Source organism: Danio rerio, chromosome 14, assembly GCF_049306965.1.
Source record: "Danio rerio strain Tuebingen ecotype United States chromosome 14, GRCz12tu, whole genome shotgun sequence".
NCBI classification, from domain to species: Eukaryota; Metazoa; Chordata; class Actinopteri; order Cypriniformes; family Danionidae; genus Danio; species Danio rerio.
The window spans coordinates 42,524,819-42,552,500 of record NC_133189.1 but is presented as its reverse complement, the minus strand read 5'-3'; the positions used below and the strand labels follow the sequence as shown (position 1 = coordinate 42,552,500).

Genomic DNA, 27,682 nt, shown 5'->3' with positions numbered 1-27,682 from the left:
AAATGTTACTAATGATACAAAAAAAATAAATAAATGAATAAAAAATCACATTACTTGTCATAAGTGATGCATGGAATTGTTTTCAAATGTATTCAACCTACTGTACGCAGTGCAACTTTTGAAAGTTTTCTTCACTGTGTCAAGACATCCTGTTACGCAGAAAACGTTAATAAATTTATTCAGGTTGTTTCTTTATTTCAGGTTTTTTCACCTCATTCTAATTTATTAATAAAGTTTATTGATTGATATAAAGTTACTATGTTCAATACTTGACTGCTTGCTGAACAACATTTTTTTACTGCCTTAATCAAATATAAAACATTTGAGCCAATTGTTAACAGAGTGTTGCCACAAAAGATACAAATATATTTTGAAATAAATCTATTTTACCATCTGAAAATTTGTGTTTGACTTTGAGAGGTGTTCATTTGTTCATATAAAAATTGTATAATTATGCATGTTATGTTTTATTATTTATTCATTAATTTATTTTTGTGTTTTGGCTGTATGAAAACTTATATATGTATATACTATAATAACTAACTTAGACTAATATAAAATCTGGTCAGGTAATTTTTAAATTATGGAATAATGTATATATGCAATATTTTAAAAACAGTCACTTAAACATCACATTGCAAACATATGACTCTGCATGCTTGCTGTTTGGAAGCCCCACAGACTTGGGTGTCTTAAGCAGGGATACGTCATGCCACTCCTGACCACAATGAATCACTGCTGAATGGATCGAAGTGCCAGAAATTGCTGACATTATGAAGTATGGCATGCTCCTGGCGAGTAAATCTCACAGAGCTTCAAAATAAATGACCAACCACAAATGACCAACCTACGGGAACAAACTCTCTCGCTCTCTCTCTCTTCCTCATTCTCAATCAAACAGTCAGTCAATCAAATGCACATTTGGAAGCACATCTGTTTCTGGATGAAGCCATGCGGATGTTTTGCATCACATTGTACATTTTGCAAGTGTTGATGCTGCGTTGTTGAAGCTGCTGTTCTGTTTTTCATCATAACACAAATATGAAATGCGAATCTTCATTTAGAGAATTCAGCTGTATTCAGACAGCTGAATGTTGATATAAACTAAAAAGAAAAACTTTTTGAACACATGACTCTCGTACTGTGAATGATTTACCTCTTCAAATGCATTTTAAGGCACTTATCTAATCAGCATAGCAGCAACTCCATGCATGCTTAAGTTGAATCTGCTGAATTTCAAACTGTGCATCAGAATGAGGAAATAAGATGGATGAGTGATTTTGAATGTGGCATTAATTTTTGGTATTGCTTAATAGACTTTTAGAATCAGCTGACCTATTGTGATTTTCATGCACAACCACTTCTAGGGCCCTATCATACACCCGGCGCAGTGTGGCGCATGACGCGGCTCAATAGTCTATTGGTAGTTTCAGCTTGGCGCAAGAGTCGTTTTGAGGCGTTGCGATACGCTGTTTAAATAGCAAATGCATTAGCGCTCATATGTGCGCTCATAGGCGTTCTGGTCTAAAAAGGGAGGCGTTCTGAGGCGGACCGCTGGCGCGTTGCTATTTTGAGAAACTATAATAGATTTTTCATTAGACCAAAACTAACCCGATCTAAACTCTGGCGCAGAGTTGCGCCTCGCTTACACACTGCTTAATACGCACAAGAGAGCAATAGGCAAATAGTTTTACATATGAAAAAATTTAAATATTAAGGATATATATAGGATATAAAAAGAATAGATATAGAATATAAATATAAAGGATAAAAACATTACAAAAGATATTATTTTCTAGCCTACATAAATATGAAAAATTACTGCTTTTTTTATCTCGGTAGGCTTTTTCAGTTCATTCATAACAATTTGCTTTTGTATAATGGTATTATTATTAGCAGTGTTATTTAATATATCCATATTTATATTTGTTTTATTAAAAACAAGCTTAGATTTGCCCACCTGTCAGGTTTTAGACCATATGGGGCATGGCAGGTGTATTTGGAAATAACTCAGTATTTTGACCACACTTGGGCATTAATGTTCATTTATTCGTTTGGTAGAAATTAGAACTGAATTTAGAAATAGTTTTGAAACAAATCTTTGCGCTTAACAAACAAAATTAATTATTTATAGGCTAATTGATGTCTGTGCGTAAAGGTTTCCCTATCCAAGAGCGAAAGTGAAAGTAGATCATTTATCTCTCATTCTCACGCAGTAGATGCTCTGTTTAACAGTTTTCTGTTAAAAAACTGTCAACTGTTAACTGTTTGCTTGTGAAATGCTCATTTTTTCCACTTAGACTTACTTTGCGTCCTGTAAATAGCGAATGCGCTCTTGGCGCGACGCAGCTGGGTCTTAAAGGCAATGGGAGATGAGACTCTAATTGGTTTATTCTCAAAACACACCTATAACTCATTAAGAAAATATACTCAACCCTTTTAGCCCGTGCGCCTTGGCGCAAAGCAGGTTTTCCCGTCCGTAAATTAACAAAAATACATTCTGACACGCCCTGAAAGCGTTTATGCCCTGCGTTTTGCGCTCTGCGCATGGACCGTTAAAATAGAGCCCCTAGAGTTTACAGAAAATAGAGAAAATATCAACAAATCCTTTTTTATCCGCATTTATTGGATATGCTCTCTTTTTTGGGGCGGTTTTCTGTAAACCCTAGATGTGGTTGTACATGAAAATCACAGTATATCAGCCAGAGGTAAGACAAAAATGGCAGGACTGAATCAAGCTTATATAAGTTCCACAGTAACAGTAAAAACCTGTTAAAGATCTGATTAGCATAAGAGAAACATGCAAAATGTGGAGACACTGCTCGCTGCAGAGCCATTTGAGCAGAGCTGAGCTCCAGCAAGGGGGAGCATGAGCTCTCGCTCCTCCTCCTATAAGCTGTTTTAATGCGTACACCAACCTCACCCCTAACCCTACCCCCCAGTGACATCACTCGTAGAAGAAGTGCAAGAAAGGAGGAGCGAGAGCTCAAGCTCCCCCTCGCTGGAGCTCAGCTCTCCCCAAAAGGTCTCTGCAGTGAGCAACACTTGAAAATGTGTACACAACATGTAAAACTTGAATCAGATGAGCAACATCAACAAGACTACTACCATCTGCAGAGAACAGGAAATCAGACAACATACTGTAAGATTGGGGGGAAAATACTGATAAATGAAAATGTCTGATAAGTCTAGATTTCTGCTACAACATTAAGTTGACTGGGTCAAACAATTAAGCAAACACCACAAGTGGTGATAATTTAATTGTGTTACTTTCTTGGCTCACACCACATCCCGCCAGAATAATGTTGTTTACTAAGATAAATGCACAAGCTTAAGCCTACCCCATACAACACCTGCTTCAGCCTACATTTTTGTGATACCACAAATTGTACTTCAACAAAAGATTTGACAGCAGTTTCTAGGTAAAATGAACGCTACAGGGCAGTATATTGCCAACAACTTTTGTTCCTTTTTACACTAATTATAATCAATGGGGCATATTATCAACAAATAAAGGATTTATTTATTTTTTTTGCAGTTCTTTGTGCAATATATAATATATCACAAATGACCTAACATTGTCTATGATTTGTACTGCCAATACACTTTTCTGGCATTTTTTTATTTATTTTTTTTTTTTTTTTGAAGCATGGTTGGACCCAAGGAAAAAAAATGAAACCGTGTGGTCGCCGTGCTCTTCTCTTTTATGTGTTTTTGAAAACACTATTGGTTAAGCTCAGTAGTTTTCTGGTCTAGGTTATCTGATAAGCCCAGCCTTCTCTTGGACCTGTTCAAGACGGATGTGTTTCTGAAATTACAAATCATACCCCAAGTAATATATTTCAGAATTTGCAAAAATGTAAATGGTGCAAAAATGTAAGTAGATTTGCCACCTGGACAGTGCAACAAAATGTAAACGAAGAAATCCATTTTACTTTCAGTAAGGCATGTATTTCCAATGAGCTTGGGTTGGTTAAATGTCACAACCCCTAAATCATCTTAAGCTGCTTTCTTAAATGTGGCATTGAGTTCACTACACCCCATATCTCAATTCAAAAAGAGCACCTTTAGGTTGTGATGGAACGGGAGATTCACATCATAGAAGTGCAGCCAACAAATCCACAGCAACTGTGTGATGCTATCGTATCAGTACAAACCAAAACCCCTGAGGAATGTTTCCAGCACATTACTGAATCTTTGGTACAAAGAATGTGGCATTAGAATTCCTTGAAAGTTATTCAATTACATCTAAAAACTCATTTGAATATGTGTGCTGTTCTCTTTAATTATACAGTCTAACAAGTGACACTTTATTTGATCATTTTTAACACGGAAATCTTGTCATAAAATACACAAACCTTTATGCGGGTGCCTAAATTCCTCTCTTTAATCTAATGCTTCTCACTCACTCTAATAGTCTGGTAATGAGCCTTCATTTTAAGCCTGGGATGAGGTAATGAGACAGCAACTCGCATCAAGCATGATGGGCTTAAAAGTCAATGCCTAATCATGTTATAAAATGTTATATTACAGCGATTAAAGAAGCCAGTGCTTACCACATCTTTTTAACCATGGTTTCATCACCGCCATCATCATCATTGTCTGAGCTTCAAACTGTCTGGAGGCAAAACCATCTGTAAGTGCTGACCTTAAAAATCAGAGTAATAGCTTTGTAATTGATAATGTCAAATGATCACACAATTCACACTCCCCCCACCCCCTTTCTCTAAACAACCATTTTGTGCATTCATTAGTGTGGAGTGCTTTCCAGACTTTCACAAGAATATCAAAGGTCACAGTACATAATGTCAGCCAGAGTACATGAGCTAGTACAGAGAGAGGGAGCGTTTGAGAAGTGCGGTGTGAAAGTCATTGGAGTGGAGTGAACTCAGGCTGGAACAGACTGTGGCTGATTGACTGTGATCTGCAGGCGATCTTTCATGTGCTTTGAAGGCAGGGGGAGGGGTTTCGCTACCTACTGACAGACCGAGCAAGGCCGGCTGAAATTGATATGATGGGTTTCCCCTTTCTAGACGAGCAACTTTCGCTCTTCTTTTCTATTTCTTTTCATTTATGTGCTCTGCCTCTGGTACGTAGTTTCTTAGTATCTTTTTTCACAGAAAGACCCTTTTTAAAAAAGAAAAAAGAATAATAATCTGCAGGCACTTGTGTGCATCTTCTTTATTTACAAAGTGCATGCAGACCAAAGGTTCTGCCTCACTGCAGGTGATAATTCATACTCCACCTTTAATGAAAACTCTTAACGCATCAATAAAATGGCATGGTTTTATTATATAATCATTCACTTTCTTCTAGTACCTGTGGACAACAGTGGAATGAACTAACAATTTGGAATGGGTGATTTGGCCTAAAATCTAAATATTGATTAACTGAAAATTTTAACTCGATTATGAATAATGAATGATTATTTCATTTATTAATTAATTAATTTATTTTTATTTTTTGTCCCACAGTTCACTGAGTTCACAGGTTTTGTACAGTAAATAAATATGTGTTCATATATTACCAGTAAGAGATTTTTGAATGAAGGGTGCTTTACTTGATTTTAAAATTTTTGAAGGAAACTTTCTATGATTATTTATTGAACATCTGAACATTAAACAACTGAAATTAATCTGCACCGTACATGTTTGTCACTTCTATCCAACCGACAAATCATAAAGACTGGGCCAAGCGTCATCTCGAGGTGTAGTTGAATTTTTTGTGAGGTGAGTGGGTATGCAACCGTGCAAGGGCTCTGTCGGACCATACATGTGCATTCAATGCAGAAGTATAAATCATAGAGCTGTGAACCTACACTAGTCTCACGGTTCGGTTCGGTTAAGATTATAATGCCATCGATTCGGTTCAATTCGATATTTCAGTGCATCACGGTGCATTGACGGTGCTTTTCATACACAGTTTTAGATTTTCTTCACAGCAGCAGTTCTTGTATTAAAATGTATGAATATACTAATATTTATATATAGTTTTTAAAACAGTTTTGTCATTTAATACAAACAGTCAAATATATAAACTGTAACTTTAAACAAAACAAGCATTTAGCTAATAATCTAAACAAATATAAATATCTAGCTCAATCTCTGATCCTTGTCTAGTTCTCTTACACCTCTTTGATTGGTCACACACTCAACAAAAACGGTTGCGATTGGCTTTTGCGCGCTGCGCTCTTCACAGGTGAGTGACACTGAGTGGCAGGCGGCAGCGGCGATCTCACAGCTGATGTATGATAGACACGGTGGAGGAAACTCTGCAGATACGCGCTCGTTTCTTTATCCAGAAGTAACGCTGTAAAACAGCCGAGAGGAGATGAAAAGCCATGCCAGCAGGTCAAATGGGCCACTGTGTGTGTGTGTGTGTGTGTGTGTGTGTGTGCGTGTGTGTGCGCGTGTGAGTGAGAGAGAGAGAGAGAGAGAGAGCGTGAGAGAGAGAGAGAGAGAGAGAGAGAAATTGAGTACTTTCGTTCTCTCGATCTCAGTAAAATAGGGGCTTTTGTTGTATATGTCAGTGAAAGACTGATCCAGCAAACACACACAGTGAAGTTATGCACAGTTTATGAGTTTTAAGTAGTTAGAGCGTTGTAAATACTCGCAATCGCCTCCCTCGCGACAGAGCGCAAATGAGGTAAATGACGTCAGTAATAACCGGTTATGATTATTACTGAACCGATACCGAATTGTCCTCGTCTGCATCGCGGTGCACCAAAGAAAAGATTAATTTTGACACCCCTAAGAAATCAGTCTGAACAAAACGAGGTAACTTCACATGCTGTAGGGAAAGTAATTTAATCAATCTACCAGAAAAAATTTGATTGATTATAGGTTATCAATGTTTTTTTTTTTTTATTAATTATCCAGCCCTACCACCAATTAATCTGGCATTTAAATATACAAGCTGATTTTATATATATATATATATATATATATATATATATATATATATATATATATATATATATATATATATATATATATATATAAGCTGCTAATGTATATATTTATTTTTATTTTGTTAATAATACTATTAAAACATATTAGCTGTTTATTTACAATGAAACAGCTCCAAATAAACATATTTAAATCCCTTATTATGGTGGGCATATCCTTTATTTTCACATGCAAATGTTGACAGTTATGCAGATTTTAAGTAAAAAGTATGTGTTCCAGCAGTCTACATTTCTCACATCCAGTGTTTCTGCAGCCTATGAAGGTCCCCTGTTGGATAGTAGATGTCACCTACAGCTTCAAGTCCCCACTTGGCATATGCTTAAAATAATAATAAAAGACTCATTTTCAGATATATTATAAAAAATACCTTAAATTATTAAAATAAGCAAAAACCCTGGTCCCCTGTTGGCCAGTATAGAACGACAATTCCCTTTTAGTGTGTGTGTATGTGTGTGTGTGTGTGTGTGTGTGTGTGTGTGTCCATCTTACGTAAGAAATGCAAATAAAAATACTTGCTTTTATATTGAATTATAACTGAATATGTGGCTATTTAAGAGTTCATGTTCATTTTAGAACTTTAATCTAGCTCTAAATTAGGCAAAATTCTAACTGCTTTTGTCAAACATCACTGTTCACTTTTTAGTAGCTTGCATACAGTATGCCCTTGACAACACTGCTTTACGCTATATTGCATACATCTTGCCTGGCACACCCTCGTGGATTTTACCTCTTGTGTTTGATTAAATAAGAGGTAAGGATGGGAGAACAGGGCCCTGTGGAGAGCCAGGTGCACGATTATTAACCTCTCTGTCGGATAGATGTCTATTTCACCACAGGCCTGCTGTGAAGAGCCAGCCAAGGTGGACGTCCAGACGAAGAATGGGCCAAAAGGGGAGAAGAGGACCATTATCCTTGTGGCTGTTTCCCCCTCTCTTACGACACACACATACACACTTGTTCAGATATCTTTATGGGGACTTTTCTATACATGTAATGGTTTCTGTACTGTGAACTGTACTGTATACAGATTGTATAATCTATCCCTCTTCCTTAAGCCAAAAGCCCCTTTCACACATACAGACCTTTCCGGAAAATTACCGGCCATTTTCCGGAAAGGTGTGTATGTGTAAACGGGATCTTTTTGAAAATACCGGTAAATTCGTTCTGGCTATTTTCCGGAAAGACAAGTTGTAACATTACCGGTAATTTGCTGGAATGCTGCGCTGTGTGGACTGAGAAGGAACATTTTCGTAACGTCCTCACCTGTGTTAACAGAGCTTTTTTGAATTTACCGGTAAAGTCGTTCAGGAAATTTTTCAGAAATTTTTCAGGTATCACTGTGTGAAAGGGGCCAAAGACTATAGAATACACAAAGATGTGTCACTCATATTTTTTTTTTGAAAATGAAAAAGTGTACTGGTCAATATAGTGAATGAAGCTCCACCTACAAGTACAAGAAAGAATCATCCATCGCTCAACAAACTCACTGGAATCTCAGCGAATATTTGCTTCACAGAAAAAAAACGTATCCAAAAAAAGCTGGAAATCTGTGCTTTTAAATAAACCAAGTGTACTTGAAAACACTTTTTTTTTTTTTTTTTGTAATCTGTATGAAATGAACACGTGGTATAGTCCATCTTTTCAAACACACATCCCATGACAGCAACAACTCAAACATCACAAACTTGTAAACAAAATCCCCTTTCACACAGTGATCCCAGTAAATATCCGGAAAACTACCAGAACGACTTAACCGGTGGATTCAGAAAAGTGCTGTTCACACAGGCAATAGACCAGTGGTTCTCAAACTTTTTTCATCAAGTACCACCTCAGAAAAAATTGTCTCTCCAAGTACCACCAAAATGAGCAGTATTGAAATACAGTAGCGTAGTAGACCCAGTAAAGCAGCTAAAACTCTGCACAGTTAAAAAAAAAAACATGGCAGATAAACTCAGAAATATAGGCTAAATGTCATGTATGGCATATTATATAAATAATTTTTGATAAATTTTGAAATATATTTGGCATGTACATGACATATTTCATTCCTCCGAGTACCACTAGAAGGAACCCCGCGTACCACTAGTGGTACACGTACCACGGTTTGAGAACCACTGCAATAGACTATTTACACATCTATTCCAAAATACCGTTAAGTTCTGACATCATTAACCAGAAATTACCTTTAATTTAAAGTGTGTGTGCTGGAGCTCACCGGCTGCTTCACGTGCACACACGTCAAGCAACTGAAGCAGTGCTTGAAGATCAACAAACAGTGGTTTATCATAAGCCTTTTAGTAATTTTTTTTTCCACAGTTGGCATTAAGAAGACACATAGAAATGTTATCTGACTAACATCTAGCAGTTAAATGTGTCTGGAAAAATATTCAAAGGCTGTTATTTTCATAAACAGCGCTGTGTCTAAATGTTCTGTTTGGTTGGAATAGACGTCTCACGTCAGCATGTTCTAAGGGTGAACATGCTCTTTCCGGGAATTTTCCTTTTGCGTTCACACAGAGCAGCATTACCGGTAATGTTACCACTACTCTTTCCGAAATATTGCCTGAACAAATTTATCGGTATTTAAAAAAAAAAAAAAAAAAAGGCCTGTTCACACATGATCCATTTCTGGAAAATTGCCAGTTGTTTTCTGAAAAGGTCTGCATTGTGAAAGGTGCATACAAGTCACTGTCATTTCTGGAGATTTGCCATTAAGACCAAGTTGTGAATTACTTCAGAAGAGCAGCACGATCTGATGATCATTATTCAGAGGATGATGATATGTACAATGGCCATAAATGAGGTTGGTGCTGTGATCTCGGTTCTTTCGAGTGTGCATGTGCATTAACTTGGGCAACCTGAAATTATGCAGATTTTGTTTGATTCGGACGTTTAGAAACAAAATTTATGAGACGGTTGTTGTTTTATTATATTGGTGATTCCACATGTGCAATGTAATCATAAGCTTGGCAAACAGTTTTGGAAAATTTGATGTCCATTCAAACGGAATGACCGAGCATACAATTTGCTTAAGCCTACCTCTAAAACCCAACCTGATTGTTGACCCATTTTCCTCCAAAAATGTCGCAACAGGGTCAAAAATTTACTGATATTGCTATACTAGTGGGGACATTTGGTCCTCACATTAGGAATATAATGTGCACACACACACACACACGCACACACACACACACACACACACACACACACACACAGTCCTTCATGCAGCTGCTCTTCCCACACTCAAAAAAATGAATTTTGGCTTTTGTTGGTCCAAAGAATATAACTATGTTTAAATTAAACAATTTGCTTATGTTTGTGTACTAAAAATAAAAGTGTTATGTTGGAAAAAATTAGAAAAAGTAAGTTTTCACATTTAAACAGCTTGCTTAATTAACATGAATGAAAGGGAGTTGTGTTGCTTCTGCAGTACTGCATTTTGGTCAATAGGTGGAGTAATATCTGCACATGCGCAGTTTCAAAACAACACAGGAAGTAAGAAGATTCAAACCACAGCGATCACTCTCAGCTCGTTTAGATCGGCGCCATAAAATGGGAATCAAAAGATGAAGATTACAGTACAAATTGAGAACGTGCACAGAAAGCTTTTCTTACTGTGGACGCAGGTGAGATTTTTTTTTACTTTGTATGTATTCATACTGAGGCTGTGACAACATTTGAATCACTAATGAACTTCCTTGTAATACTATGTTGTGTTTGTGTATAGTATTGTTATGAAATTGTCATGTTTCCTGTGTCTTTTTCACATTAAAGGCAGATTAATTTCTAGTTTTTTTGCATTCCTGTGAAATTTTATACTTGGTATATATTAACCCCAAAATAAAGTTGCAAACGTTGGTAGTAAGAAATAGTCTAATTTTAAATGAGTGTCAAGCAGTTTGTCAAGTTTTAATGCCAGTTTTTATAACTTACATAATATTAATTAAAAGGTGGTGTTGGCACAAGCATATGTGACGCTTAAGTAGGATGACATCTAGCATGATGACATATTTAATGTAAGCTTATTTGTTTGGTCATCTAACACATTTAAACTTTTAAGTTTATTAGTTTGCAGTTTTTTTTTTTCATTTTTATTATTATAAATATATTATTCTAAATGCTATATATTTTATTATTACAAATCTTTGCTCACTCGCATCTTTTTTCTCCCTCAGGTTTACAGCTCAGCCTCTGTCCCATATCTGGTTGAGGAGACTGTGGATCATCCAGGTACTATGCCTTTAGATGCCTAGACACGCATTAAAATGATGTACAGTAAAAATTACTAGTAATTTTATCTACTAATTATTTAGTAAAATACTAATTGTCATTTCATGTCGTTTAGAACATCACCAGTGGAAAAAAAGGTGTGAATGCATTCTCAAAGCCCTTGTGAGAGAGTACACAGTAAGCCATTTACTTTTTACTTTTTTTTTTACATTTTGCTTTTTCCTCTTAAACTATTTCCTCCTTTCACCTTTGATCTGTTGGTAAACTTTTTATTTTTTTACTTGACATTTTTAGGATGCTGGACATGATGAAGCACAAACCTTGATGTGCAACACCACCTTATGAATCTACAGTAGTTACATGAACATTTATCAGACTCTTTTGTCTAAAGTGACTTACAATTGAGGAGACATTCAGCAAATCAACAAGAAGAGGCAATACTCCCAAGATGTGCTAATTATACAAAAAATTGTTAAGAATGCTTCTACATGTGGTTTGTCAAGCCCACTCACCTGTGTGAAGCAGACTTCATGCACAATGTTTTTTGTGTGTGTGTGTGTGTGTGTGTGTGTGTGTGTGTTTGTTTTTTTAGATATAGGGAGTGGTTGTAAGAAAGTGTCTGGTGCAAATGTGCAGAAATGGTGCCCAGAGAGATGAATGTGTCTAGCTATTGCATGTTCTGTGATAGTTGGTCTAATTTATGATGTAATGCTGATTGTGTTACATTGCTTTAAAGTGGTAATCTTTCTTTGAACAACTGAAGTGTTATCTGCTTTTTCAGTGTAAAGAAGGTACAGTATAGTTTACAAAAAAAGACTTAATTTTTCTAAGTATATTTTTGTAACTCATTTAATGGCAGAATATTATTTTTAAATGTTTTTTGTAATATATGAAAAGTAAGTTGAAAAGTGTATTTTATGATGTTTTTGTAAGCTTATTTTTGTAAATCATTTATTGTTTTTAATTTACTTCATACTTGTATTAATATTAATTTAATAGTATATTGTACATACAATATTTAACTTATTGTAATAAGTGAAGATACAGATGTATTTTGATAATCATTTTATTGCTGGAAAATTTGTAAAACTGTAAAAATGCTATTGAATAAACTCAATGAAACAAACTGTTTTTTTATTTGGTTAAACATAACAATATAAATTTTAGAATAATTGAACTTAAATAACTACATTGATTAAAGCTAAATTATGAATGTTACATTGATTGAACTAAACAACAATACATTACCTTTATGTAACTAACTTAAGTTCACTAAAATAAATATTCTTTCTTAAAGGTAACTTAACTCAGTTACGTGGAACGAGTGGACAAAAAAAAGTTAATTAACGACAACATGTCATTTTTTTGAGTGCAAGAGTCTATCAGGATTTGTCAAAGTAAGCAGAGAAGCTGGCATCAGATAGCATTCGTTAAGTGCCAAGTAGAATTTAAATAAAGGCAGTGAACAACTTGCCGTTATGGATTTGCTTAATTGAGCCGCATATTTCATAAAATATGAATTCGGAGAGGACTCTCACTTTTTTGTCTTCCTGAACTGAGCAGTCAAAAGGTTCCATTTGACCTCTTCTTCACACTTCTTATCGACTTCCTAAAGCAACTCTTCAGACGGCGCTGTAATTACACTTGTGGGCTGCTTATTGGAAAACCATGCCCCTTCACAAAAGTCACTCAAAACTAAACTTTGTTTCACCTTTTAATTAGGCTATTAATATGCAGTTAGCTCATAAAGGCCACGCCAAAAGGTATAAATTACATAATTGAATGAGCCATATCCGTAAGTTCCGGCCTGTTTTTTATGTCTAATAATTACATATAAACATATGGAAATTGGGTGAGAAAATGCAATGAATTAGACTGTTTCCACCTATCTGGTTGACAAAAATAAATAAAAACCTAATGCCACCCTGCAAATGAAATAGGAGAGAGCCTTGGGAAATGCTGATTGTGATTGACAGCGAAGGTGATTTAAAGTGATTTCGTATAGACATGTTAAGAGAGAGGAAGTGTGTTATTGTGCAACTGCTGAGCCCCATTTAATGAGAAGCTTCAATCTTCATACTGTCGCTCCTCCTGGATCTTCAAAGTTGTGAGAAATAATTTTACCGGAGACGTTTGCAGTTGAATCCTGCTCAGATGCAGAGATTTAGTATGTTTTCGGAGATAAAATATCAATAAAACATATGACTCGGTGACCTCAAAATATGAGATGGATTTTAACCCTTCTGTTTGCTGTCTGACAAACCCTTAAGACATTATAACAGCTCATATAACGGGACAAACACAAGACAGGCCTCAAAAATACTCTATGGAAAACGCTACAATGGAATTACATAATGTAAACAAATTTCCATATGGATAAAGTTCCAGTACAAATTCATTAAGTGAAGTTTTGTAAACTCAAGACAAACAATCAGATAGTAACACGGCAAATTCATCAGTTGCAATCACACTGATCCAATCAAACAAAAAATGTCTCTATACTGTAAATAACCAAACTTGTCCTACCTCCATTATCCCATCCATTTGCATCTATCCATCACCCCAGCTCTACACTTTTACCCTCTCCTTGGACATCACGCCAAATATTCTAATACACATTAATCTATATTCTGTTATCTATATGCAGGTGTGAAGTTGTGAAAGTATATTTATGTACGTATTTGCATGTATGTATACAGTTTGCATTTCCCTGCCAAAGTCAAGATACTGAATGATGCATCCTTCATTAATATGAGCTTCATAGGTTTTAAATTTATAAGTCATTAAACTGATGTGTCAATGTCCGCATATTTACTTCTGCATCATGACTTCACACAGGTTTGAAATATACTTATGGTGGTAGTCGGATTGAAACACACCTTTTACCCACCACAGCACATAAATAGTTAACTATATGCAACAAACAAAGCATAATTAGATTTTAAACACTTTTTTATTTATTTTTTTAAACTTTTTATTTTCAATGGGTTAAAGTAAAAAAAAATAATTAAAAAGACAGTTGAAATAAATAAAATCCACTGTTTCTTAATTTTTCTTACTTTTATGCTATTCAGGAGCCATGTGCACCCACTGACAGGTAAAATATGCTTCTCTATCTATCATTCAAGTATAGGTTGCTTTATTGGCATGAAACTTTGTCCAGTTTTGCCAAAGCATTTTAAATGTATAAAACATGTAATATATTGACATAATTAAATTAATAAAATATACAGCAAATAAGAACTAAATGACAGAAAAAAAATAATAAACAGACAATATTTCTAAAAATATTAATAATTACAAGAATAGAACATGTAAATTATTTACAGTAAATGAGTCGATTAGCCATTTCTAACGGTGTACAAATATTCTGCAGCCAATTTAAATGTAATTTTGTCCTCTCCAAGTATTTAGTAAAATTTTTATGAGACGTTTAGAAAGTTTAAAGTGTCACTAAGTATATTACAAGTATAAGTATATTTAATGTACAGTACTTGGGTAGCCTGCACCGGTAAAGCCTGTGTGGGAAGTACTGTATATTGTCATGTACACTTGAAAACAAATCAAAGTTAAATTATTGAAGTTCACCATATATCATTCAAAAAAGTTATTAAAGATTGAAGACAAAATAAACTAACAAACAAATAAATAAAACCTACAAAATGCTTTTACAAAAACAAAAATGGCAGAGGTACAAATTGTCAAAAATCTGGAATCTGACGGTTTAAAACATTCTAAATATTAAGGCAAATGTCTTTGCCTTAAGTTGTTCAAATGAAGTGCTTAGCAAGCCACCAAGGAAAACGGCTGAACAAAATATCGTTTGAGCATCGAAATCGCAATGTGTGTATCTGCAATAGTCAGATTACAGGATTAGATTATTTATTACGGAATAAAATATAAAGATAATATTAAATTGTATTATTTCTGTATTATTTATACAATGATGACCGTGCTATTTTTCATTTGATTGTTTAATTTCTTAACTTGTGTACTATTTGACTCCCCAAAAAACCATAAAGCACTTCATTTTTATTTATTTTTTGCTTGTAATTTATTATAATTTATGCAGATGCACTGCATAGAAAAAGACTCATCCCAGTCGATCTAAATGAAAAAAAAAAGTCATCTGGTGAAATTTTATTCATATTGCAATAAATAGTTTGGCAAAACAAAATATTACAAAGTCAGACTTTTCCCAATATTGTGCAGCCCTACCATGCAACATGATCTTCTAATAATATTCTAATGAATTTTTATTTTATTTTTATAATAATTATTATCATTTAAAATGCTACATTTCACGTCTTGAATAGGCCAAAATAAATGAATGAATAATGAATGATAGTATTTGACATAAGTTTTTCAATATTGCAGTATAGGCGATGCAGTGGCGCAGCAGGTAGTGCTATCGCCTCACAGCAAGAAGGGCGCTGGTTCGAGCCTCAGCTGGGTCAGTTGGCATTTCTGTGTGGAGTTTGCATGTTCTCCCTGCGTTCATGTGGGTTTCCTCCAGGTGCTCCGGCTTCCCCCTCAGTCCAAAGACATGCAGTACAGGTGAATTGGGTAAACTAAACTGTCTATAGTGTATGAGTGTGAATGAGTGTGTATGGATGTTTCCCAGAGATAGGTTGCAGCTGGAAGGGCATCCGCTGCGTTAAACATGCTGGATAAGTTGGCGGTTCATTACGCTGTGGTGACCCTGGATTAATAAAGGGACTAAGCCGAAAAAAGAATGGATGAATATTGCAGTATTTACACTCCATACAACATAAGCTAAAATCTTCTTTTCCACCAGAATGCTGACGTTAAATCAGAAAAACGAAAGCTCCAGATTTGGAAAGGCCATTTTTAGCATCTTCCAGCTTCTGACCAATGAGCGTCAGAGGTTGCGTGTTGCTGACTGTGCCTGCCGCTGTCCGCAGGTGTGTTTGCTGTCGGGCTGTGGGCTGATGTATGGGCACAGGCCCTTGCTCAGGTGTGAGCTAATCGAGTGTCAAATGAGCCTGAGAGGAAGCTTGTGCTGAACACTTCAGTGATGCAGCTGTGGCCTCCTCCAAACTTGCACACACATGCGATGGACAACAAAAGAGTGGCAACCGAAAGCATTCACCTGGATGCACATAGAAGTACCAGGCTGCCTCACCACATGTATAAGTTGGACAGTCTGTAAAAATGAGAACTAGAAAATCTAAACAAATGGAAAAAAACATAATTTTGGCTTTGTTAATTCAATTGAATGGCTTGTTACTTACACTTAAAGAAAAGTGTTTTGTTTTTTTTTGTTTTTTTGCTGTCTGCTTTGGCAGGTTGTGCTTGACAGGACAATCAATTTAAGCATTTTATTTGTTTTTAAAGCAATACACCATCTACATTTCCAGCCACCTACTTTCATGTGCATTTTGGATATGCGAATAAAAAACAAATAAATATAATAAAAAATAAAAAAACTGGTTGATTAAAATGTAAAGATGCACATACATTTTGAAAATGCAAATAAAAATAGTATGCGCATAACTGACTAGGACAAACTTTTTATTCGATAGGAAAAATGTGTATATACTACAATGGAAACACTTTTACTGAACACAATCCAGTATGTGCATTAAAAAAAGTCATGTGATTTTGTTAAGAGTTCATGTGATGATAAAAATGTGTGTGAATGGACAAAACAGCATGCTGAGCACATTGTAAAACATCTGAAATGTGTTTCGTTTATTTTAAAATGCCTTAACAGTTTCAGTATTCATGTTATTATATTACCTCCAGAACTGTCAAGAGCATCTGAGCTCCACGTCTGACGCCTTCGAATTCATCACGTGTTCATTGCATGTCGGTATTGTCTTCTGAGGTGCAAGTCATTTATTAAATAAAGAAAAGATTCAAGCAGATTTCCAACCGCAGCAAATTCTGTTTTTATGTTTGATATTATCGCGCCAGTTAATCTGGATGTGACGATTGTGTTCTCTTCGTCTCGTTGGATGGAAACGCTGCTTTATTTAAACATCTTTTATGAGTTGAAAAAAAGTTAATTCGCATTTTTGGACCCCTGTGTTTGTGTGAGTTTTCTCCGAGTGCTCCGGTTTCCCCCACAGTCCAAAGACATGTGGTATAGGTGAATTGAATAAATTGGTCGTATGTGTATGAGTATGAGTGTGAATGTGAGAGTGTATGGGTAATTTTCAGAACTGGGTTGTAGCTGGAAGGGCATCTGCTGCGTAGAACATATGGTGGAATAGTTGGCAATTTGTTCTGCTGTAGCAACCTCTGATAAATTAAAGACAAGGCCAAATGAAAATGAATGGATGTAGAAATGAATGAATAAATGAATAAATACAGAACAATAATAAACTTGACATAGTTTTAAACATTGTATCTATCTATCTTTTTTTTTTCCAAGTAAATGTTTGTTTGATAGCTGTGTATGCACGTCTACACTAATTGTATATTGTTGCTATTGAATTTTTTTTCTTTATTTGTAGATATTGTGAAAATAAATGTGGATGATCGTCGTGCAATATATTATTGTCAAGTAATTGCTGGTGTTGTGATGTATCATTATTGCCAGGAGAATTTCATGATAATATCATATTGCGAGTTGACCTGTGATTGAACCCCAAAGTACAACCTAAAACAGTGCTTTAGAAGTACAGTGAAGTACACATTGTGGGATTTTTTTCTAAACAGTTTAGTTTATTTTTTATTCTAACGCTGGATTCACACCAAATGCAACTAAGTATTTGCATGAGTTGAAGTCAAAGCAAATGTGCCAATAAAGGCTGCATGAACGACTTAATAGTATCTTCCATGCAAGCAAAGAAAAAAATAATAATAGCATTAGACTTTGTTTACATTTTAATTTTGAAGTTTTAGTGTGTGTGTGTGTGTGTGTGTGTGTGTGTGTGTGTGTGTGTGTGTTCGTGTAATTTAATTTTCTAATAATTAAATTTTAAACGTTTTTTTTAATGAATATGTGTATTTTCTATTATTTTTTTTTACTGATTTTATTTCACTTTAAATTTCAATAAAAAAAATAAGAAGAACAATCTACATATTTTTATTGTTTATTTTTGTTGGTCTTAAAGAAGAGAAGGGACCAAGAAACAAACTTTTTTCTTTTTTTTTTCTTTTTTTGCATCCTTCATTCTCTCCTTCCATTGTCAGTCTACTTCTTTCAGCTCTTTCTTCTTCATTTCACTCCCCTGAGACTGAGGGACGTGCAGCAGCTGTGCCCCAGCAAAAAGGGAAAGATTTTAGAAAAGGACTGAAAAAAAAAAAAAAAAAAAACACCAACAGAAAAGGCAGGGTAGGAGATCGACCGTGACCCCATAAGTGCCGCGGCATCGAGCGGTGCCCAGCATTTCTTATTCCACACCTGTTTGTGTGGTCACTCGAGCATCCGCGTTGATTTAAATGTGAGGCGCATGGGAGTTTGATACCTCTGTCACCCCTAGTTAATTGTGCTTCTTTCCTTCTTTAACTGTCTGCTCTCCACAGATTCGCTTTTAATTAGCTGCCACACTGGTGTGTCAGTGCGACGGGGAGATGTGCCTGAAACACTCGCAGTCAGAAGAGGATCTGTATCCTGTCATGAGGCAAATACACGACGTCTGGAAGTATATTTATGTGGATTTCATGCATTCGAATGATGAAACTTCAGTTGAGAAATCTAACAATGTTTACATATATGCCCAAGAGCAAACATGCATGCTAGCATAGTTTTAACATGCTCGCTTCCTTTTTGGAACTGCACTGTGAACCTCAAACAGAGTTTTTAAAAATGGCATCAAATGATTCTCGTTCTAAATATGCCTGATACTATGTCTTGCCTTATATAGTAAGCAGTTACAGTGAATTACATGTAAGTAGCTGTCTCCTGTAAATCCTTGTAAACAATGATTAAATAAATAAAATGAAATGGGGCACATTCCACTGTACACTCCACACACATCATTATACTCACAATAGGTAAGCAGCATACTGTAATCTACTGTTAAATACCACCTTCTTGGTCACTGAGCTCATTGCAATGTATTGTGGGATTGCCTTGCTTAAAAATCCATTTAAAGCTGGCAAAACACTCAAAAGACCACATTTTCATAGCATTTTGCCAGCATTGTGTGTATTCCAAAAAAAATCAATGAGCTCATTTCCAAAACAAGGCATTTTAAGAGCCATAACAATTAAACATCCCATGAAGTACTTTAAAATGCGCAGTTCTGTTTGATGTGAATTTAATTAAGACATGAAGAAACTCCTCCCCTTAAAAAAAAACAACAACAACAACAACATAATAGCCAATAATGTTTCGATTTATCACAGCTCTGCCAGTAAGAGTTGTTGAGATCAAGCTCATCAAATGAAATTCAAAGAATACAAAGAGAGAAGCATCTTGAAGGGGGTGGGTCAGATACTAAAGGGCATTTGATTGGTCAGAAGATTTGACTACAACCTGTATGAGGTGGTGTCAAAAAATATTGATCTCTTTAGGCTGAAGTGATAAACTGCAAACTTTGGATGTTTATATCCTTTAACACTAGTTCTTAGATACCCTTATAGGTCCCGTGAATTTAAAATGAAGTATTTTAATGAGGATATTTAAAAGCTAGTGTGCTCCAAAACAGTGCCAACATTCACTTTTAGAAGATCCAAAGCTTGCAGTTTGTCACATCAACCAAAATGAATAAATTATTTTTTGACATCACCTCATACTTCAGTTTCTCATCAAATCTTCTGACCAATCGAATGATCAATAGTATCTGACATGACCCATCCCTTCAAGACTCTTCTCATTTGGTTTTAATTTGATGCACTTGATTTTATCCACTCTTGCTGGCAGAGCTGTGATTTAAACAAAATGCTATAGGCTGGCCCCCTGAATATGGACACGGATCGTACCAACAATTTTGGCAGCAATGCACAATTTGTCCTCTGGCGGCAGGGATGAGAAAAACACTTTTGTGCCACAACTAAAATATATATATATATATATTTTTTTTTTTTTTTTTTTTTTACGTTAGGAATTGCAATCTTGAATTTACAGTCAGCATGTACTGGAGAACAGGTGTAATACATTGATAAAATTTAGTTTTGTAAAATTAATTTTCAACTCATTTCGTTTAGTAGAGTCTTTAAAGATGTGATTTTAACACACACACACACACACACACATATATATATATATATATATATATATATATATTATATATATATATATATATATATATATATATATATATATATATATATATATATATATATATATATATTTTTTTTTTTTTTTTTTTTTTTTTTTTTAAATATAGTATAACTAATTTCTAATAACTACTTTTGTTTTTCACCACCGTGACAGTGCATAATATTTATTCGTTATTTTTGCATGATAATACTATTCAGATTAAAGTGTAATTTAAAGAATTAACAAGGTTATGTTACTAAGCTAGAATGATAAAGCAAGTTATTGTATAACTGGTGTGATCTGTAGACAATCAAAAAAGAAATATGAAATACAAGCTTATTTTGACTCCAGAAGAATGTATTTGTTTTTTTTCTTTTACTTTAATTGAATATGTTAAAGTTTACAGGGACAAAAATATGCCTTGATGAATGTCAAAAATGTGTTATCCAACTACAATACAAAATTACCTATCAAATAGGTTAACATGGAAGATTGATTTTTAGTTTAAGTTATTTCAATAGCTGTTTACAAAGACTAAAGAGTATTTCATAAAAAAAGGTTCAAGAAACCCTGGAGTACTTTTTTGAGAGTCAACAGATTTGTGTGTCTGTCTGTGTGTAGAGAATCAGTTAAGACAAAGTTAGTACCTGTCAGCTTTATTTGTGGGAAAAACGGAATTGTTTTGAGATTTTGTCAGCTAATTTCATCCTCTGGGTTTAAAATCATTTTTGGGGCGAGATCAAAATCTGTGATCAAAAGCTGTGATACCACGTCCGCACACAGCATACCATTCATAGAGGGTTGTATGTGTTTGTTTGTTGCATTGTTTTCCCTGATGCTGTCAGGGCCGATACAGCAAAGCTGTTGGTTTGCAGCAAGCCTTTTTTTTTGGGGAGAGCTGATCGAGAATTGAAGAAAGGCAGACTTTGTGTTTTATCAGTTGAGTTTTTTACCAGATTCAGAAGTCATCCTCATTTATAGTGAAATATAAACATGATTGTCTTTATATTGATATAACAAATTCTGGTTATGTGTATATGAATTCACGAACAACATATGTAACAGGGCATTAAATTACATACTGTTTATTGCTTTGCATTTTAACTTTGTAAACTATAAAATCATGGGTCTCTTCACAGTTTGTGTCTCATTTCACGAGTTCACACTTACAGATGTTTAAAGAAGTATATTTGGCGTGCAGTCCAGGAAGAGGGCTCTGAGCTTGGGAAAGACACCCCAACTCGTATTGTTCCCCTTATCAGGAAAGGAAGTGGCATTGGGGTTCGAGTGAAGTGTCTTACCCTGTCCCAGAACACTCCCCTAGGGTAGATAGAGTTTAAAGGCTAATTTATAATTCTGCGTCAAGCGCACCCGTATGCTACAGCGTAGCCTACGTGCTGACGCATGGCCCTATGCAGTGGCCGTCAGCGTAGCTGACATGCACCTCTCAAAAAATTTAACTACACGTCACAATGACGCATAGCTCAAGCTCTGTGATTAGTCGGCTTGGTAGCGCTGACGAGTTTGGGCGGAACCGAGAGCTCCGCAAGTGGTGCAAGCCCAATGGAGCGATTGTTTACAAGCGTGGAGTCTCGTGAAGGAGCTCCGGATGGAAAGTTTTGTTTTGTCTTTACCTCATAGTTAAAGTTGTTGCTTGTCCGCCGGTTCCTGCCTTAAAATGAGCGAGTTTGAGCCACTTGTACATCCAGGAAGCGTTAAAAGCGTATAAACCAGTCTTAAGAGGTGAGGTGTTGGGGTGGTGGAGGAATTCTAAAGTAATGATATAATGCAGATGGGATGACTTTGGTATTTATAGAGGTTTGGTCTAATACTGATTGGATGGTAGAATGATTGTCGATGTGTTAGAATTGCTAAAACATCTGTGCATGCTCCTCCCAAAATTAGTTTAAAAAAACATCACTTTGTGAGCCAAATGACAGTTGTTCGCTCCCCTCTTTTTGCCCTGCTCTGCCGGCCATGCCCACTACTTCTCGCAGGGCTCCACGCCCATCATAATGCATTTTTTAAAAAACAATTCTGAGGTAGACTAAAACTGAAAGAGGGGGGTTTCATGACCCTTTAGGTAGTTTGTAATGCATTTTAAAGTGTGTAAAAGTACAAGTGGTCCCTGCCTGGCCCTCCCCTGTTACTCTGGTTTAGAACCTCCACTGCATAGGCAGCTCACTAGGTTTTAGAGCAAATACAAGAGAGGTGTAAAAGTGGCAAGCTCAAGCACGTACTCATCTTCACACCTGACCTTCAAATCTCTTTTGGTGTCTTAAAACCTTGTTGGCGTTGTGATTATGCACCCTGAACGTTATGATGAGCTGTAGAAACAAGTTACGCATGGCTGCACCACAGGTGTCCCCTGCATAGAAGGATGTTCGTTTTCCCCGCTCATTCCTCCGAAAAAAGCCCTGCAGTCACTTTGCTCACAAACACACTGAATACTAATGCACGCTGTTCCGCTCCTGTTGATCCAAATCCGCGAGTAGTTTATGAAAATCAATGCAAGCAACTGACCCCTGTCTGGCACAGATGGCTTGTAAGAGGTCTATTGGAATTGTTATCGATGGCACCTTAGTAATTAAGCCGTAAGATGCACACCCAGGATTTTATTTAGATGTCCTCAAACGCAGACGTCTCTGAGGGCTTGGTTTTAAAGCTCTGACATTGATACATCCACAGTTCAATCAATGTTTAACAAATTATAGTTTAGATGCTGTAATTAGAAGTTTTTCTCTGAGCTGCATCCTACTGAGTCTGTCTCGCTTGGTTTTTATTTATTTCCTCCGTCTCTCTCACCCACATTGCATACCGTACAGCTTCAATTAAGAGTTGCTCTACTGGCAATTAGACAGGAGAGCCCGGAGTACAGGACAGAACATGTTTTAATAGAGTTTCCAATTAAGTGGTGTCAAACAAGCATGTCACTAGAAAGCTCCAGTGATTGTGGTGGTATTGGTGAGGCTTTGAAAGTGTTAGAAAGAGAGAAAGATGGTAAAAGAGAAAGGGAATATCAAAACGTGAAGACAAGGTAATTGCCGTAGTGGTCCATATGTGTCTCATCTGCTGAGGGATTTAGGTTGTACTTAAAGAGGTGACAGTTCGCTAATGCTTTGACAGTCATTCAGGCCTTGTGCCACTCTGCCACACCACAGAAAAAAAGAGCTACAGGGTAATTGAACAAAATATATGATGATCTAACTGGACAAAGGCTTCAATTACAGTACGGCATTGAAGTTTCTGATATGCATTACAGCAGAGCAGCTGAGTCTTGAAGACAGACCGACATAAAACTGACTCTAGTGTTTACTCCAGGTCATTCGCACAGTGTATAAGTCTGTGAGTCTTATTCTAGAACAAAGTGTATGTTTATTTTCTAAACATTTCATCAAAATGAAAGAATTCCTATAGCTGATCTTTTTTTATACTGATGTCATCGCAGAAAATAGTGATAGGCTGCATTCAAAATTGCCTACATTATAAAAAAAAAAAAACCTGACTCAACTAAAAATGTTATGGCAACAAACCTCAGAAAATGTTTGAGTTGACACAACTTTCAACCCAATTTCTATACTTGACTTGATTTAGGTTGAGTTTTTTTTTAAGTGTACTACTCAGTAGGTACTGCATTTGAATTTACTTCGACCATTAGAAAAGTATGTTCTATACAGTATTATTAATGGGACTCGAACGCACTACATGCGTCATTTTGTCATGATCACATGACCTCCCCATGTCAGTTGCGTCGCTTCACTCCTATTCATGAATTCAAGCGGTGCATCATGGGATAGCGTAGTGTGTATCAAATGCACACTTCAGAATCTAACCAGAAGTAGTTGGTCATCCAGGTAATTCTCACATACTCTTTTATTATTATTCTATACATTCAGACATAATTGCATACTGATTTTTGCACAGAAAGTTTGGAATGCAAAGGAAATGCCTAAATGTTTTAATTAGCTTTTGTGAAAATAAAATGCCAAAATAATGATCAATTGTTATTCAGTCACATATTGTATTATGTGAATAATGAACAAACTTTTTCTGACACTTATTAACATGTATAAAGAATAATCACTCATTAAAAATATTTACTTTTATAATGACTATTTATTTATGACAAATTGGCTCAATCTAGATGTTTGGAGGATAGTATCAAACAACAAAAAAGTATAGTATCAATTTGGGGTTGCACTGTGATCTTTTAATATGCCATTGAATTATTTTATTTAAATTCATTCATTCATTCATTTCCTTTTTGGCTTATTCCCTTTATTAACCAGGGGTTGCCACAGCGGAATGAACTGCCTGCTTATCCAGCATATGGTTTACCTTCCAGTGGCAACCCATCACTGGGCAACCCCCATACACTCTCATTCACACACACACACACACACACACACACACACACACACACACACACACACACACACACACACACACACACACACACACACACACACACACACACACACACACACACACACACACACACACACACACACACCCGGACAATTTAGCTTACCCAATTCACCTATACTGCATAACTTTGGACTTGCAGAAGACCCAGAAGAAACCCATGTGAAGAACAGATTTTATCTAAACAAGTTAGAAAGTCTTTTTCTTTTTTTTTGTAAACAACTAACTTTTCACAGCATATTTAAATTATGTTTTAATGTAATGTTTTCAACATTGTACAGAACATATTAATTAATTAAATTACCATTTATATTTTCTGATGAATTCTACCAAGAAAATTAAAATCATATCACGTGTTATTGTAAAACATTTTTCAAGGAAAGTAAAACAACGTACACAAATATTTAATTGCTTTTCATTAAAAATAAATTGAGAAGTTTAGAGAAACTGTCATACAATAAAGGTTTTGAGCTTCACAACGATCTTTTAATAAACGTTAAAATAAATAAAAACATTTTTTTTAAATAAAATAAAAAATAACATCCGTATAATTTAAACTTTAAAAACATGTTGAACAATGGAAACGTTTGATTGATACATGGAAGCACTGTTGCCACAAAAAGAACTCTCTTTAAAATTAAGATTACAAAATAGGGGTTACACAGTGATGCCATAGAAGAACAACATTTTTTTTTCTTTTTTGGGGGGGGGGGCTTTTTAAATCAATGCCAATGTCAAACCAATATTTCCAAGAGTAAAAGATCTAGACAAAATAAACCAGTCACACCATGGAAAATTCAGTTTTTGCAAACATTCAAACAGTCTTGTACATGTATGTACAACAAAAAGAATGTGCAACATAATGAAGTGTTAAGCCTCTTGACTGCTGACATGCTGTCTGCACATTATTAAGACAACTATGCATGTAACAACAATGCATTTCAACAGCAGCTCCAAATGAGGATCCTCATGGAAAGCTTACAAGTTTCAGACAGTTATTTAGCTTGTGCCATGCCTAATTTGAGGCCCACCTCTAACAGCCTTTTTCCTGGGTGGGCTAAATAAAAGCACCTTTTGTACGGAGGGACTGTCTTTGTTTTTCAGTTTAAGCCCCTGATTGCAGTGGCAAACAGTACTTTCATACCGCAGCCTAGTGGATCTGTTTAATACACTTGGATGACTTTGATAAAGCATTGCACAGAAAAGCCTGGCTCGCTACCCAGCTTTCTTCCCCCAGTTAAATTCATGATATGCCTATTCAGCGGAATTACAGCCGTGCTTTTAGGGCAAGAGAGACAGGAACACGGGCAGAGAGAGATGGAGAGAGAGAAAGAGAGATGGAGAGAGGGAGAGAGAGAGATAGAGAGAGAGAGAGAGAGTAAGAGAGACAGAGAGAGCCTACGGCATCGTTCTCAGAATGTGACTTTAATGGTGTTGCTGCATGGTAAAATAAGCCCCGGCCTCCTTTCCTTATTTTTCCCATCATGCATTGCTCTGTACGATGAATGAGAAATTACAACAGAGAACAGTGGAATATCATATATGAATATTATTTTAAATTGTTTTATAAATATTTCCTGCAAAATTAACTGATAAAAAACAAATATAATAATAGAAGTAATAATAAAAAAAATAATAATAATAAATAATAATCATAATAAATAATAATAATAAATAATAATATTATTATTAATAACAGCTTTTATTTATAGGCACCTTTCAAAGCACTCAAGGACACCTTACAATATATTGCAAGCACATCATAAAAATACAAGCAGTAAAATGAAATAGACAGGATAATAAACCAGCAAATCAACAAAAGCTAGCCTGAACAAAAGAAGTTCTTATCTGAGATTTAAAATTGGAAACAGTGTCCACCTGGCGAATGTGTAAACACAAGAAGTTCCTTTGGTGTGTAAAACTATAAGCCCCGTCACCAAGTGACTTCAATTTTATGTTTGGAACAGATAATTCAGCAAATGATAATTCAGTGAGTGAAAAGGAGTGTACAAATGAAGAAGATCTGTTAAGAGGACGATTTTGTATTGTACACAGTAGTAATAGCAGGTAACTATCTTAGCTGCTGAATTCTGAATTAGCTGTAATCTATGAAGTTGCTTATCAGGGATGTCAGATATAGGGGAGTTACAGTAATCAATCTGTGATGTAACTAAAGCATGAACACGCACTTCAGTACTTTGTTGAGATGTGTGAAGAGCAAAGGCTTGCAATGTTAAGCAAATGAAAAAAGGCAGAAAGTGAGATATTACTTATATGAGAACCAAACGAGAGCATACCATCCAGTATAAGCCCAAGAATTTTCACATGGGTTGAGAAATTGACAGGGGAGTTGCCAATAAGCAGGGTAAAGGACTAAGGAGAGCTCCGCATAATTGATTCATCAAGTCCCAACACAAATTAAGATAACTTAACAAATTAAAGTAGATTAAATAAAAACAATTAAGTTCCCCTTTTTTTTCAGTAGAACATCAAATATGATTTTTAGCTGAATTGGTTTACATCGATGGCTAACCTTAGAAAGTATTTTTGAAAGTATTGTTAATACCCATTCTCCTGATGATACACTGAGGTCTTATGAAGAGAAACGATCGCTCTGTGCAAGAAGCTGACAATTATTTACAACATTTGTACTTGTAATCCATACAGCCTCGGGCAAATTGTCTGAAGTAATGTTTGTTTTGTGAACGGATCACTCTTTGAAACGGATTGTTTTTAGTGAATTGAATGAGCAGTTTGTGACAGCACAGAACTGCAAGTCACTCAATCAAAAAGTCAAAGTCAATCAAATCAAACTCTATCTAATCTGAGGAAACAGATCTGACATGGACCAAAGGAGAACAGAGCACCTGAATGAAAAACA

The 27,682-nt window shown here is 35.6% G+C and overlaps 1 long non-coding RNA gene across 1 annotated transcript in view; it reads right to left on the bottom strand.

Moving 5' to 3' along the window:
• Positions 1–3,534: 3,534 nt before the first annotated feature.
• Positions 3,535–27,682, bottom strand: part of LOC141377565 (uncharacterized) — a 59,970-nt gene continuing 35,822 nt past the window's right edge. The window contains exon 3 of the long non-coding RNA XR_012389920.1: positions 3,535–4,648. This is a non-coding gene — a long non-coding RNA (uncharacterized lncRNA). The remainder of the gene's footprint in view (positions 4,649–27,682) is intronic.